At 41.6% G+C, this 14,957-nt stretch overlaps 1 long non-coding RNA gene across 1 annotated transcript in view; it reads left to right on the forward strand.

The window, feature by feature from the left end:
* LOC110256739 (uncharacterized) overlaps nt 1-14,957 on the forward strand; it is a 142,751-nt gene that overhangs the window by 90,772 nt on the left and 37,022 nt on the right. The window contains exon 3 of the long non-coding RNA XR_014826221.1: nt 14,576-14,727. This is a non-coding gene — a long non-coding RNA (uncharacterized LOC110256739). The remainder of the gene's footprint in view (nt 1-14,575; nt 14,728-14,957) is intronic.

Here is a 14,957-nt window from a genome sequence, read left to right on the forward strand (position 1 = left end):
CCTGGATAGCAGGTAATGTTCAGTGCAGTTTGCTGAAAAAGAGATGAATGATGACATGGATGAGTGTATGTTGATTGTGAAGAAGGCTTTCCTGGAAATAAACCCTGATGATCATGATTTAGCCATCTTGCTGGCACATCTGCCTTTTGTCTTTTATATAATCCATCAAGCAGCTCAATCAGGTAAGGTCATTTAGGCTGGGAATGTTCAATGTTGTCTGGCAGAGAGACAGTCAGACCTCACTCCTATTCCCTGGATTGGTTAGATTCTCTCTCTCTCCAACTGACACTCACAAGGATCTTTCTAATGCAATTATCTGGTCATGCCACACCCCAGTTTAGCATTCTCCCATAGTCCCTTATGGCCAACTAGTTCAACTCTCAATGACTTAGGGAAGCATCCAGGTCTCCTGGTGGTTGGAACTCAGGTTGTCTTCCTACCTCCGTTTTGTGTGGCAACCTCTTCATTCCCTCAGAAATAATCCATGGATTCAAGTCATGTGAATTAAGCTATTTACTTTGTCAGAATGCTCTGCTCTTTTTGGCTGTAGAATTCTAACTGTTCCTTCACAATCCTGTGCAAATATCCCTCTGTCTCTGAGAAGTCTTTGCAGATTTCTTCAGAGAGCCCTTCTGCTGCTTTCTGTGTGTCCATAGATTGGCATGTTGACCCTAGGCTAGCTGGGAAGATGAACTTTAAAAAGGGAAATCCTGTGCAGTGTAATAAGTAATGCTTGTCCACATTATGTGCCTTAGGAGCACAGAATGTCATGGGAGCACTCCCACCCTAAAAATAGTCTACAATAAGTCTGCAGTCAATGCTTGTTGAAAATGGAATTGCAGACAAACAGAACAGACTAGAGAGGATTAACTCGGTAGGGGCTATCATTCCTACTTTGTGCAAGTCAGGAAGGAGACACATCTCAGATTTCTACTCACAAGGTATCTCCTCCAAGAGGCCTTCCTGACCATCTCCAGTCACCTCTTGCTCTTCCTCATTTCCTTTGTGACACATTGGGCCATCTAAAATCATCTCCTGCATTGGATTGTTTACGTAGCTGTGCACCATATTTCTCCCTAGGATGGGGCTCTGCAAAGGCAAGCATTTACTGTCTCTTACTTACCACTGTGTCACCAGGCATAGGAGCAAGACATGGCCCATGCTATAATGTTTACCAACTGGTAAATATTGCTTGGATGATAACACAAAATGTCAATGAGGAACATACTTCAGGAATCACTAGGGCCAGTTGGAAAGTGGCTTCCCATCTTAGGGGTATTTGTGGGATTGTGAGGTTCTGCACAGTACCAGAGGTGACTGAGTATCCCAGCAGGGCTGACTCTCTACCAAAGCAGATGCATCTCTGAGTAAAGTCTGAGATGCTTAGAGTAACATCCAACTGTCTGACTGCCTAACTAAAACAGAAGACCCACCATCTCTTGCATATCTCTGTAACATGTGGATACTCCCATTTGTATCACCTTTTTCTTTCTTACAACTCGCCTTCTCAGATCCATTGCATGTGTTACTGCTTCAGACTGGCTTCCAAGTGCCAACAGCAGAGGGTGTTCCACCTCAGGGCCCATTAGGAGGCCCATGAGTGGGTCAACTCTGGGTCCCCTTGACTGTGCCAAAGTTCAGTGGCTAGGAACAGAGCAAGGGCTGTTGTGCTTTGCTCTGTTCTGTCTTAAGACTCAGAGCAGCTGGAGGAAGAAACAGGGAGAGGCGTTTAAGGTTCCTGTGAGCAGGAGACCCAATATCCCTTCGCTGAAGGTCATCAGATGCAGCAGATAAGTGAAAAGAGACATATATCCTTCCAATTTTAGGGAGAAATCCATTTCTAGGTATTTACATCTAAAAGTTAAATGTAAACTTTTAAAAAATTTATTGATCATCGATTTACAATGTTAATTTCTTCTATTCAGCAAAGTGATTCAATTATACACACAACACACATACATATATGTGTGTGTATATATATATATATATATATAATATATGTACATTCTTTTTCATATTCTCTTCCATTATGGTTCATTACAGGATACTGAATAGAGTTCCCTGTGCTGTACAGTAGGACCTTGTTGTTTCCCCATCCTGTACATAATAGCGTGTATCTGCTAACCCTAAGTTCCCAATCCATCCCTCCCCCACAACTACAAGTCTGTTCTCTGTGTGTGAGAGTTTGTTTCTGTTTTGTAAATAAGTTCATTTGTGCTATATTTTAGATTCTACGTATAAGTTATATCATATGGTATTTGTCTTTATAACTTATTTTACTTAATATGCTAATTTCTGGGTCCATCCATGTTGCTGCAAATGGTATTTCATTTGCTTTTATGGCTGAGTAATATTTATATATATATGAATATATATATACACACATATATACATACACACACACACACACACACACACACACACACACACACACACACACACACATATATATGCACCACATCTTCTTTATTCAGCATCTATCAATGGATGCTTAAGTTGCTTCCTGTCTTGGCTATTGTAAATAGTGCTGCTATGAACATAGGGGTGTATGTATCTAAAAGTTCTTTCTTAACCAGAATAACACCATGATATTTATCTTTAAGTTGTTTATCTTTTTAAACAGAGTTGTAAGGAAGAAAATGAAGGTCATGGGTACAGAAAGAGGCTAGATACAATAAAAGTGGTATTAGGGAGAGTATAATTTTTTAAACATACCTGGGATCATGCTTTACTTATATGTATTTTATAATCCTGATTTATTCATTTAGTGCCTCATAAGCCTTCTCCTCATTTCCTTAAATATTCTTCATGAGCACAATTTTCCTTAACAGCGTCATACTCACTTTATGGACACATCATAATTTACTACTATATTTCTAACATTGGGCATTTAAATTCTTTCCAGTGTTGTGTTTCACTGAATGCCTGGTAGCTGTGGTGGTGGTCCTGTTTTCATGGTGGTCACTGGGAGGTCACCAATTTCCCAATCTTAATCATCCTAAAACCATCTTGAATAGCCATTCCCTATATTTGGACTTTTGAAAAACATGACAAATTTCCATGTGTTTGTCATGTAATGATACCATGTGAGCGCTTGGGAAACCTCCCGAGGAGGTCGTGATGACTGAACAATGGTCCATGAGAGCTTTAAAGGTAGTCTTTGGCATATTTCTGCTTTCTAGGAAAGAATTGCCCTCCTCAGCTAAGTTTCCTTAATTATTACAGTTCTCCAGGGAAGCTTATGGGAAACATGATCTTTTATTTAATGATGTGCCATCAGCTCACTCAATGCTGCTTTGCACGTCATCCAACAGAGGTTTGGAAATAACATTCTCTGGCTTTTGTGTGTTGTTCTGTGGATTATTCCTGTGGGGTAATGATGTTAACACCTCCAGGAGAGTTGATTTCCAAGGCTGAAGTGGGGACTGGCATCAGGTAGAACATCGTGATTATGTGAATGTATTCAAACTTTCCTCTCTGGCAAAGTTTGTTACCATCCTTCTTAATTCTTTCAGTGTCTTATCCTTACCACCACCCCAGTAGAGTAGGCTGGAAAAGTTACTGCACTGTTTTTAAAAAGTGAGATTGACACAAGGTGAAGAGGTAAGAAGGAGATTTTAAGGAGACAGTTATGAAATGGGCCAGATTCAGTTAAGGTGCCCATCAGCCTGGTCCTTTGGCTTTGCTGGCAGCATCCCCCTATCCCTTCATGCCTCTCTGGTTTCCTGGGCTTGCCTTCTGTGAAGAAGCGATTCATTCTTTGGGTTTTCTCTATATCTTACAATCTCAAATGGAAACGATGGAGCATTTTGAGACCCTGGAGACAATGATGGACCCAAGAGGTGACATGGGAATGCTTTGGCCCCTCCTTTATCTCCAAATTCTTCCTCAATAGTAATAATTATATTTGTGAGAAAATAACAGCAGCCCTGTGGACAAAGCATTTCCTCTTTAGACAATGTAGCCTTTCTGATTGATCTGTATTATGTGCTGTGAGTAGCATGATTGTGCTTGCTGTGCAAACACAGCTTCCAGACAACTGTTTGCCAACCAGCATGCCACCACCAAGCCCCTCCTGTGTACAAATTTTGGATCTGCTTAAAAAAGTGGCTTTTAATTGACTTTTGGATTATGGATCCCTTTGGGACTTCCATGAGAGCTGTGGATCCTCTGCTAGAAAAAAGCACACAGCTCCTATATTTGACACCTAATTTCACGGTGTTTACATTAGCCCTGAAGCTGGATTAAAACAAAGCAAAGCAAAACAAAGCAGCAAAAATCTTCCTGAACAGACTCAAACAATCTCTAGAAAAGAAAAGAAAACCAAGGTCTGGAGAAATGAGTGGTTCATTTGGATCCGTTTAGCAAGTGTGGGACAGAGCTGGGACTAGATTTCAAGTTACTAAATATTGCTTCCTCCAAATTTTAGTGACTTGCTTTTTTAGTGACATGTAGCCAGGGATGAAAGTCAAAATATCGATCAACCACTATAGCTTGGGAACATAGCTGATCTGATGAATCAATTGATTTTCTCTGTCACCCTGGGGCTTCGTTCAAAGTGCATTTTCCCTGAGTTGGGAAAAGGCCTGGAAACCAGCCAGACTTTTAAGCACAAGGCAGGATTTCTAAGTGCAGCAGCAGGCTGATGTGGAAGGCAGGGCCTGATCTTCCCCTGGTAACAGCTTGGTTCTCTGCCCAAGGAAGGAGTGGGCATCCAAGATTGAGTGTGAAATGAGGCCATCAGTGTGCTGCCAGCCCGACCCCCCAACAGCACGAGCTCAGGGGTGGTTCCTTGAGTGATGTGGAGTTTTGAGGTTTGCTGGGAGACAGAGCAGTTGATTCCTGTTTCCTAGGACAGTGCTTTGCATTAGACAGTTGAGTGCTGGATGTGGTTTAAAGCATAGCATCCAGATGGTACTATGTGACATCATCAACCTCGAGAATCACTGATGTGGACAATGCTGGTGGGGCCAGTGGTTTAGTTTTGTATAATCTCTTCCTTTGTGAGACACTTCTCCCCAAGGAAGATTTCCTGTCTTCTTTGGGTCAGCAAGTGTTAAACCTGCAATGGGTCTCAAAACTCAGCTAATCCCGCTTGCATCCACTCCCACCTGCCCTGCCTATCTGCCCCTTGTGCAGATAGGGGCAGATGCAAACATAGTCTCAGGAAAAGTGATGGGCTTATGATGTATGCAAATTTAGTGCTGAAACCCACTTCTACTTCTCCATGCCTAGTGTCATTCATAACATTACTTGTTTATTGGACTTTTAAAACAAAATACTACTTTATAAATATTTTTCATTAGCAGCTTTCTAAAATATATTCTATTGGCCTGAGTATTTTATCATAAAATATATGATTAGAAATCTCAAGTCAAAGCAGATTCAACGGGTCAGTCCACTTGCAGGGAGGTCAGAGGTGCCTCTTGCAAACAAACCTTCTAAACTGGATTTTCCAATTGGGCAGAATTATTTGGGGTTGGGTATAAGCAAAGCTCCTGAACCGGGGGACCCATCTCAGTAGTGCTGCGGGGGATCATTCCATGTGTCCCGTGAGACATACGACTCAGTGGGATTCCAAAGCCTTTTAGTGTAGCACCTCATTGCCTTAACCTTTCCAAAATGGCAACAGAGACATTTCCTGTACCTAAGTGCTTCTCAACACAAATATTAGCCTGCAGTTCTTTATTCTCTCTTACCCTCCAAAGAAGTCTATTATTGAAACTTTGGAAACGGAGATAAATGAGACTTTACTCTGATCGGTTCACCTCGATTCCCTTAATTACTAAATTACCCCATGGTGTTTGTCTTTCTACGATATTTTTGTGCTCCAGTTGAGCTTTGGAATAGGTAAGAATGTCTGGGTTGTGTCAACAGGATTATCACAAATCCTCTTTCTAATAGCTCTGCGTGCATTGGCATACATCAAAGTGCTGGTTTCAGCTGCCAGGCTCTCCATGTTTATGAATATCTGCATAGAAAAACTAGAGTTTTATTTGCATATGGATTAAAACATGATGTAGGTTTTCCTATAGTTTATCTTCCTTAAAGTAGAGGTAAAAATGGGCCACATCTTTCCTGCACTTTTATTTTTATGTATGTTTTAAAGCATATAGTTTATTTTTATTTACATTTTCTGGTTATAAAAATAGCATGTGTTTATTGTGAATGTGGGAAGATGCAAGATAATAATAAAAACATACATCTTCCACAATCTTACCATCCAATTGCATTTTCGTTTGCTTACACTATAAATCACAATTCTTTTCCCCCAGAAGTTGTAAGCATACAATATATACAATTTTATCCTTTTCATTAAGTTGAACATGACCATATTTATATCTTACAATGTTTTCAGACACCTTAAGATGGTGTTTATGTATTATTTTAAAGGACTGCATACTATTCCATCATGTAGGTGTGTCATAGTTAACTAGGGACTGGAGTGTTCCTTATTATTATTTTGATTGTTTTGATGCTATGAATAACACTGCTTTGAAAATTTTTGTGCATTAAATGTTGAATAATTTCCTTCAACTACTTTATCAGAAGTGGTATTACTAGTCAAAAGGTTTTTTTTTTTTTAAGGTTCTTAATATAAATGACTTTTTCCCATCTCAAATAGTCTAACCAATTGACACTCTAGAGCACTATGAGAATGTTATTACATTCCAACTTCAGCATCTCTGATACATACATGATATATCTTATATTTCTATCTTATACTTAGGTATCTTATAGACAAGAATAGTTTCTCATTGTCGTATAAGCTTAAACATTTTTGGTTACAAGTGGAATCATATTTTTTCCATATGTTTTTAACTTACTGTATTTCTTTTTCTATAAACTGTTTCCCAGTAATTTCATGGGCTGTAGTTTAAGCCTGAAGTTGAACACCATGAGAATGTCATTATGCGAGGAGGCTTGCCTTTAGAAAACATAACAAAATTATAAAGCCACAAGTGCCTTTCTTCATATCAAGTGGACTCTGCCAATCCTCCTTTGAGATGCATGAGCTTGGGGCACTTCCTTGTCTTTAAACTGATGTAAATTTTCCTGCCTTATGACTGTGGAGAACAAGTTTTAAATGAACCCCTACAGAAAATGCCAAATGCCAGTTACCAGCAGAGGGGTCTCAATTGGAACAACTGAAATAACGTCTGTCGCTAGCCTGAGGGTTGTTCTAAGAGGTGGACCATTGCTGGATCGAGATGAGGTCTAGCACCTTAGAGGTGGTCCTTTGCACTCAACATATGCCTGTAATGAGATGTCTGTGCCTGAGGGTTCAGTTTAATTGGTAACTTCCTCCTCCTTCTTTGCTTCTATGGGAAGACAAATCAACTTGGGACATTTAAGTGGTGACTTCTCTGAAGAACCCTGTTCAGTGTTCTTTCTGAGAAATAAAAGCTCCATCTTGTGGGCTTGAGGGACTGGAGATATTTGACACTTGGCATTTCCCAGCTTCATGGAAAGGAATCAAAGAGGGAAGAAGGTGAGACGTGCTCATTTTTACCACAAGCCGCTGTTACCTCAGGGGAGCAGGCATTTTCCCAACTCTGTGTGTGTGTGTGTGTCTCTGTGTGTGTGTTTTTTCTTGGTTGAATGAGTTCAACTATTTTGGACCAAAGAAATGAAATTATTCAATATTTAAATCTTGAAAGTTGATGTGATCATATATCATTAACTCACTGCATTCTGACCCAACCAGAGTTAAAAGTAAGTGTGCCTCCTTGTTGTACTTGGGCTGCCATGACCTGACCCAGCTATCATGGGCTGTTTATGTCCTCTTAAGAGGAAAAGAAACTGGCCCAGCCCTAAAGAGACGTTGAACTGTTGGTCTCTAGCTTTCTTTGTAGTGCACTTTTGTATACTCTTAGACTCTCTGACCTGCCCTCAGAAGAAAACATCCTTTGAGTTGTTTTTACATTTTAGGACGTCATCTGCTTGTAATTTGTTGCCTAGTCCCCTTGTGACCTAGGTCATTGAACATCTCAGATGGATGGCTAGGTTAGGGGTACAATCTGCGACTTTGGAGCAGTTTTCCTCTTTATGAAGCCAACGAGCCCGTGTAAAGACCAGCTCCCAGGTTTTCTTTATTAGTTACACATGCTAACCATCGTGCTGTCCCAGATACAGTTACTGTCTCTTTTTGACCCCAACTCAGAGCTGTATATTTTGGGCTCTGCAAAGCTTCCCATCTGATTCTAGTTTAGATTGATGCCCCCACATAAAAAGAAGTTAAGATATCCATTTACCAGCAGGAAGTCCTGGGAACTGGAGCCCCCTAAAGAGCTTAGACCACAGAGCCAAGTCAAAAACAAGAAAATTCATGTGTACTTACAGGTGAGTGGGTGGTTTCTTATGGGATAGAGAGTAAATTAAAGCAAATAGCACAACTGCAGAGCAAAAATTCCCAAGAAATCCTTTAAAGCATGGAATGAATTTGGAAAACAAAATTTGTTCATGCATTCATTCATTCATTTATTCAACAAATGCTTGTTGTTATCCTCATATTCCAGGAACAATTGTGTCAGACACTAAGAGCAGAGAGGCAAGATGGTGGTGTGTGTTCTGTTTGGGTTTAGCCCAGGAACTACAGATTTAAGACAGGTGCTAAAAGAAAATCATAAGCAGGAGAAGGGACCCCTGGCTAGTGAGAGGGAGCAGATTCCCAGGAAGAAGATTACATGTATTAGTTTCTATTGTGTCACAGATTGCTGCCACAAATGATCACAAACTTAGTGGCTTTGAAAAACACAAATGTATTCTCTTACCATTCTGGAGGTCAGAAGTCCTAAAAGGGGTCCAGAGAGCTGCATTCCTTCTGGAGGCGCTAGGGGAGAATCAGATTCTTTGCCTTTTCTCTTTCAGAGGCCACCTGCATCTCTTGGCTTAGGACTCATCCTCCACCTTCCAAGCCAGCAGCATAGCACTTTCTAATATCTCTCTCTGTGTCCTTTTTGCTTCCCTCATTAATTGCTCTTTGTTTTGTAAGGACTGGTGGTTACACTGAGTCCACCTGGATAACCCCCAATAATCTCTTGTCTCAGGAGGCTTAATCCCATCTGCAGAGTCCCTCTTGCCATCTGAGAAACATAGTCACAGGTTCTGAGGATTAGGGCTTTGTCATCTCCATGTGGGCATCATTAAGCCTACTGTAATATGATGGCAAGGAAAGTGGATATTTGGGGATGTGATACCCATTATCCTTTGCAGTTGTTTGAGGGTAGGGGCAGGGAGAGGTAGGTAGTGACTCCTCTCCTGGTCCATCTTGGTGTCCTTCCTACCTCCCGCCCCCACACTCCAAGAGAGAACACACATGGGTGGTTATTTCCAATAATATTGCAGAAATGAGAAAAACAAAGAGAGGAAGAACAGGGAGACCCTGATATATAATTCTTCCTATTGGAAGTATCTCCAATCAGTGACAGTGCAGTTTCAGGCAGGCCCACATTAATAAGCTCCAAATTAGTGAAGGGGGCCGTGTGCCAACTGAGGAAATAAGGGGCTTTTCCTCCTGGGATTGCCTTGGTCTTACTCTGCTGGGCCTTAGGTGCAGGGGTGGGGCACTGAGTCAGTTAGGTCTCCTGCCATTTCATCTGTGGAGTGCAGTGTCTCCCATCACAGATGTATGTACACACACAAACATATACAAACATGCATAAGCATACACACATAACGCATGCACACACAGACACACACATACCCATGTATATACATTCACATTTACATACATATGCATGGTGATTCTCTATAATTTTTATTTTTATTTTGTTTTATTTATTTTTTTAGGGCCACACCTGCAGCATGTGGAAGTTCCCAGGCTAGGGGGCAAATCAGAGCTGTAGCTGCTGGCCTACACTACAGCCACAGCAATGTGGGATCAGAGCCCCCTCTGAGACCTATGCTGCAACTCAGAGCAATGCAAGATCCTTAAACCACTAAGTGAGGCCAGGAATTGAACCCATATCCTCATGGATAATAGTTGGGTTCTTACCTGCTGAGCCACAACGGGAACTCCTCTCTATAATTTTTAAATTAATACACAATTTTTGAGCAGTTTTAGGTTTACAGAAAAATTGAGTGCAAAGTGCAGAGTTCCAATATACTCCCTCATACCCCTCCTCACAACTTCCCCTATTAACATATGCATATATGTGGCACATTTGTTATAATTGATGAGCCAATATTGATATATTATTATTGCCTAAAGTCAGTATATTAAGATTCACTCTTTATGCTGTACATTCTATGGGTTTTTGACAAATGTATGGCATATCCACCATTATAGTATCATTTAGAATGAGTGTGCTGCCGTAAAAATCCCCCGTGCTCTATCATTTAAAAATTCTTCTGTGAGTTTTAAGAAAGTTTTGAACCCTTCTGTGCTAATCATTGTTTGGCTTCCCCAAACACTATAGTCTAATGTTCTTGGGGGTGTGATATTTGCCATGGTTCTGTGCAAGATTAGCTCAGAGAAGAAGCTTTTGCCCTGGGCCAGTGGTGTGCCATCATCAGGACCTGTGTGACTCCACTGTATGCATCTCTTTTCAACTCTGAATTCAGTGAGGTCAAGTTTATAGTTTTGGATCAACCAGGGTAAAAGTCTTTACATGGAAATCAGCAAATACTCTATATCATGGTTTTTCCCCATCAAGAGAGCCAGTCCTTAAACACTGAGCAGCACACCACTTTCTCGAGTTCTCCCACTGCTCTTCTTCATGGCTGGGAAATGGTGAAACTATCGCGTTTGCCTGGGATCCAGAGATGGGAGTCAAAGGATAGGGCAGGGCTGGGTCAATCCAGTATTTTGTGTCTTCGAAAATTTTGTAGGGCAAGGGCCATCTTGCAAACCCTAGACTGCTCAGCTGTGAACTTACATGAGAGAGAGAAAAACTTATATCTGTTCTGAACTACTATATTGTGGGATTTTGTTTGTTTGTTTAAATAGCAGCTTGTCTTTTACCCACTTAACACAACCTGCTTATTTCTTGACAGTTTACTCTCATTCAGCACTTCTTCACCTACCCACCCACCCCAGGTTTAGAATGAGAATGTACCTATAAGATGCATCCTTTCTTACCTTCTCGAATCCATTTCCCAAATAGAAGCCAGAGTCATCTTTTGTCAGACCATGTCATTATCTCATTTAAAGCCTTCCAAAGGCCTCTTATGGGGCTTAGAAGAAAACCCAGACTCTATACCATGGTCTTGCCTCTTTCTACTCCACCGGTCCCCTCTCACTTCTTCTCCCTCTTGCTACCAGGTTCCATTAGACTGATCTGCCTTATGTTTTAAGAGCATGCCGAGAGTCTCCACCTCTGGCAGCATTGCACTCTCCATTCCCTAGGCGGAATGACAGTTGATTCCTCATCACTTAGTTCTCAGCTCTCCAGTATCTTCCTCTCTCATTGCTTTTCAGTTTTGTATTTTATTTCTTTACAGCATCTGTTACCACTTTAAAGGAACATGTTCACTGACTGGGTGATGCCTCCACCAACTAGAGCGTATGATCCATGAAAGTAGGCATTGTCTCTGGCTCACTTTTAGGTACCATGGCTATGCTGGTATACAACGGTGGTGGATGCTAATTTGTCACGTGAACACGTGTTTATCCAACAGAGCAGTATCAGCCTTGTTTCTGTCCTTGAAGAGCTTACAATCCATCTGCCAGTGCCCTGGAAGACAGGCTTCCAGCTGGTTTAGAGCACGTTCACATCACACATCCTGGGACAGTCTACAGGGGACAAACTCTACTCTAAAAACCAATAATTAATTACAATACCAAAGCGACCCAGTGCATTTATATGAATTAATTGAGTTTAACTTAATTTCCAACTGTAGTCCTTTTCTTCCCCCCCTTTGGGAATTTTCTACTTCATGAGAAGGTAAAATAGAATAATTGTTCAGATTTTCATCAAGAAGTTTACTGGAAATCAGGAATGATTCAGCAGCAGTTGATGTCAGAGTGGGGTAGGAAAAAGGAGGATAATAATGATTTTCTGAGCTGAGATCTACCCAAACTCTGAAGAGTTTTTCCAAGTGTCTTTCTTGGTGAGGCTTAAAGAGGTCCTTTTTTTTTCCCCCTTTTTGTCTTTTTAGGGCTCGACCTGTGGCATATAGAGGTTCCTAGGCTAGGGGTCCAACTGGATCTATAGCCATTGCCTGTACCAAAGCCTCAGCAACGCAGGATCCAATCCACATCTGCAACCTACACCACAGCTCACGGCAGTGCTGGATCCTTAACCCACTGAACAAGGCCAGGAATCGAACCCACATCCTCATGGGTGTTAGTTGGGTTCTTTTAACTTGCTTCCATCATTTAGAAAGGGGAGCTGGTCAGCCAGAATGTGGAACTGCTGGCAGCTATTTCATGGAAAACTCATCTAACATTTAAGACTTCCATTGAAACCTGCAAGGTTAGGCGTCGAAAAGAGTGAAATGTCTTTAGAAATCTCTGTCCTTCTTTATTGCAGGGTTAACATCTGTCTTCAGTGCTTCAGGTTCTGATGCAGAGGGACATCTTCCCCTCTCCTGAATCAGTGGTGCGTTTTCCATTAGATGGAGGATCCCCTCTTGTCTGTTGACTTCTCTTAGGAAAGGGACACTTTCCCCAGCCCTCTCTTGAGCTGCCACTGAGAACAGGACTGGAGGGGTGGATCTGCCACATGCTGTCGGAGCCAACACTGAGGCAGTGTCAGTGGGGAGCCTGAGTTGCCTTTGGTGACATGATCTCTCCTCCACATCCCCTCAGGATTCCTTGGACTGTTCTGCATCAGTGATTTCAAGCTCCAGAAAACAGCTAAGTTACTCACCAGCTGATTCTTCTAAGAATTGGTGAGAATGAGCAGGATTTTTTTAGGGTCTACCTGAACCCACTTTCAGAAATAGGGGGTGGATGTATGCAGTTTGCTTGAAGGTGGTCTTACCTGGGGAAGAGTTTGTTGTGAGCAGCGCTGGGGTTTAGATTTCTCTCCTTCCTTACCATAGCATCTGTTCTCTCACTGGCAAACCTGTGCAAAGGGCTCTCATGAGAAGAAACCAAGGAATGGGAAAGTCCACTGATTAGAAACTTTGAAATAAGTGCTCTAATTTTGGATATTCATATTTATGATTTATGTTACTGCTTGCAGTAGAAAGTCATAATTGAAAATAATGCAAGAGTGTTTTCTAGCTATTTTGACATTTCAGACAGAAATCCATCCCAGCTTAGTATTCTAAGTTGCAGATGGTCAGCCCTTGGTACCTGCATTTCACTCCCTCACCTCCACCACAGCAGACATTGCTGAATGATCACAGCATTCTTTCTGGTTGAGCTGAAACACAGCAGGAAAATCCTTCTGAACACAGTGTACCCAGCAGACACTATAATTGATCCGAAATGTCATGCAAAATGAAACCCATTTGCCATCCCTGTTCTAAGTTAATGAGGTCTGCTGTAGGTGTGTGAGCCCAGGTGCCACTTGGGATGGCCTCAGCTGAAATGCTCTCATGTTTTAAATTTCAATTCCAGACTCATTGTTTTGGAGACACAGTCTCCTGCCCAAAGTGAATCAGCCTTCCTGTTCCTCCTCATCATCGGTGCTTCTTTCTGGGCTCACTTGAGTGTGGGTCAAAGGGCAGCTGTGAAATCTTGTTGGGAGCACCTCTTCCCATGGACTTTAAAAGTCAAGTCCTGAAAAAATTGAGTCCTCCCAAAGACAAGCGCTTTGGAGACTGGGTCTGTAACCAGCTTCCTTAATGCATCTACAGTGCATCAATTTGGCCTTGAGCCATTTTCTATGATGCTTTCACCACAGTGTCCTATGACTGATCTTATTTCAGAGAACTGTATGAATTTTGCAGCAAATTACAAGGAAACTCTAGTTCCTGAAATCAGCCAAAGGCCAATTAAGGTTTATTGGGGCTCTTCCCCTCAGCTACAATGTTATCACAAATGACTCTCCAGTGCAGTGGAAGACTGATGTTTTATAAGCCAATACTGTATTTTTGGAGTGATTAAAATCTTCATCTCAGTCACCTGCCTGACCAACTTCCAGTAGCCATGAAACAAAAGGATTACAGTCAATTCATACCCATTAAGAAAATGACTTGAAACACTACCAGTTTGGGGCTTAATCTGATTTCAGAAAGAAGGAAGAGATGTACAATTAAAGGAGAAAGGAAAGGCAGAAAAGAAATTCTAATGAGAATTTTCCCCAAAGCCCAAGGCCTTTTTGGTTTAGTTCCTTTCTATTAGGATGAAGTACCTGTCAAGTTCTTCCTACTAAGGTAGACTCTGAAAGGGTAGAGAAGGAAGAGGAAACACTAGGAGTGCCTGTCCTTGGAATTTGCAGGCTAGTAGGGAAGGGATACCACATATTGAGGAAGCAGCTATGGAATTGGCAAGTTTATTTTAGCAAAAATTTCTTTAAGATCTTCTAGGTGCCTGGCACTCTTAGAAAAAGAAGAAAAATGAGTAGTGATAATTGACATGGCACTTACTACAGGCTTTGCGTTAAATGTTTTACACATATTCACTCAGACTTCACAACAACCCTGTGATGTGTATACCATTATCATCCTCATTTTGCAGATGAGGCACCTGCTGCTCAAAGAAGTGAAGAAACTTGCTCGAGATCACGAAGTCATCAAGTGGAGGAGTTGTATTTGCACTTAGATGGTCTCACCCTCCAGTCTTAAACATTATTCTGTGTTACCTCCCAAGAAGAGGGGTATTCCCCACGTGTGAGTATGCTCATTTTCCCAGGGGATATTGCATCTGGGTCTGTGGAATATTTAAGCTGGAGGCAGAGGATGGAACAGTGGAGGCAGGGGGCAGAGAATGGTGACTTCAGTAATGGGAGGGGGTCTGAACTGAATTTTGGATGCAAATGTGCATACATGAGGGGAGGCTCTGTAAAGAAAAATCAGGAAGGTTCTAGACCAGGAAAAGAGGAGCAGAGATGACTGAGAGC

This window comes from Sus scrofa, chromosome 14, assembly GCF_054392235.1.
Source record: "Sus scrofa isolate SSC_HxYL_T2T_F1_AM1 chromosome 14, Sscrofa_HxYL_maternal_Yorkshire_Landrace_v2.0, whole genome shotgun sequence".
NCBI classification, from domain to species: domain Eukaryota; kingdom Metazoa; phylum Chordata; class Mammalia; order Artiodactyla; family Suidae; genus Sus; species Sus scrofa.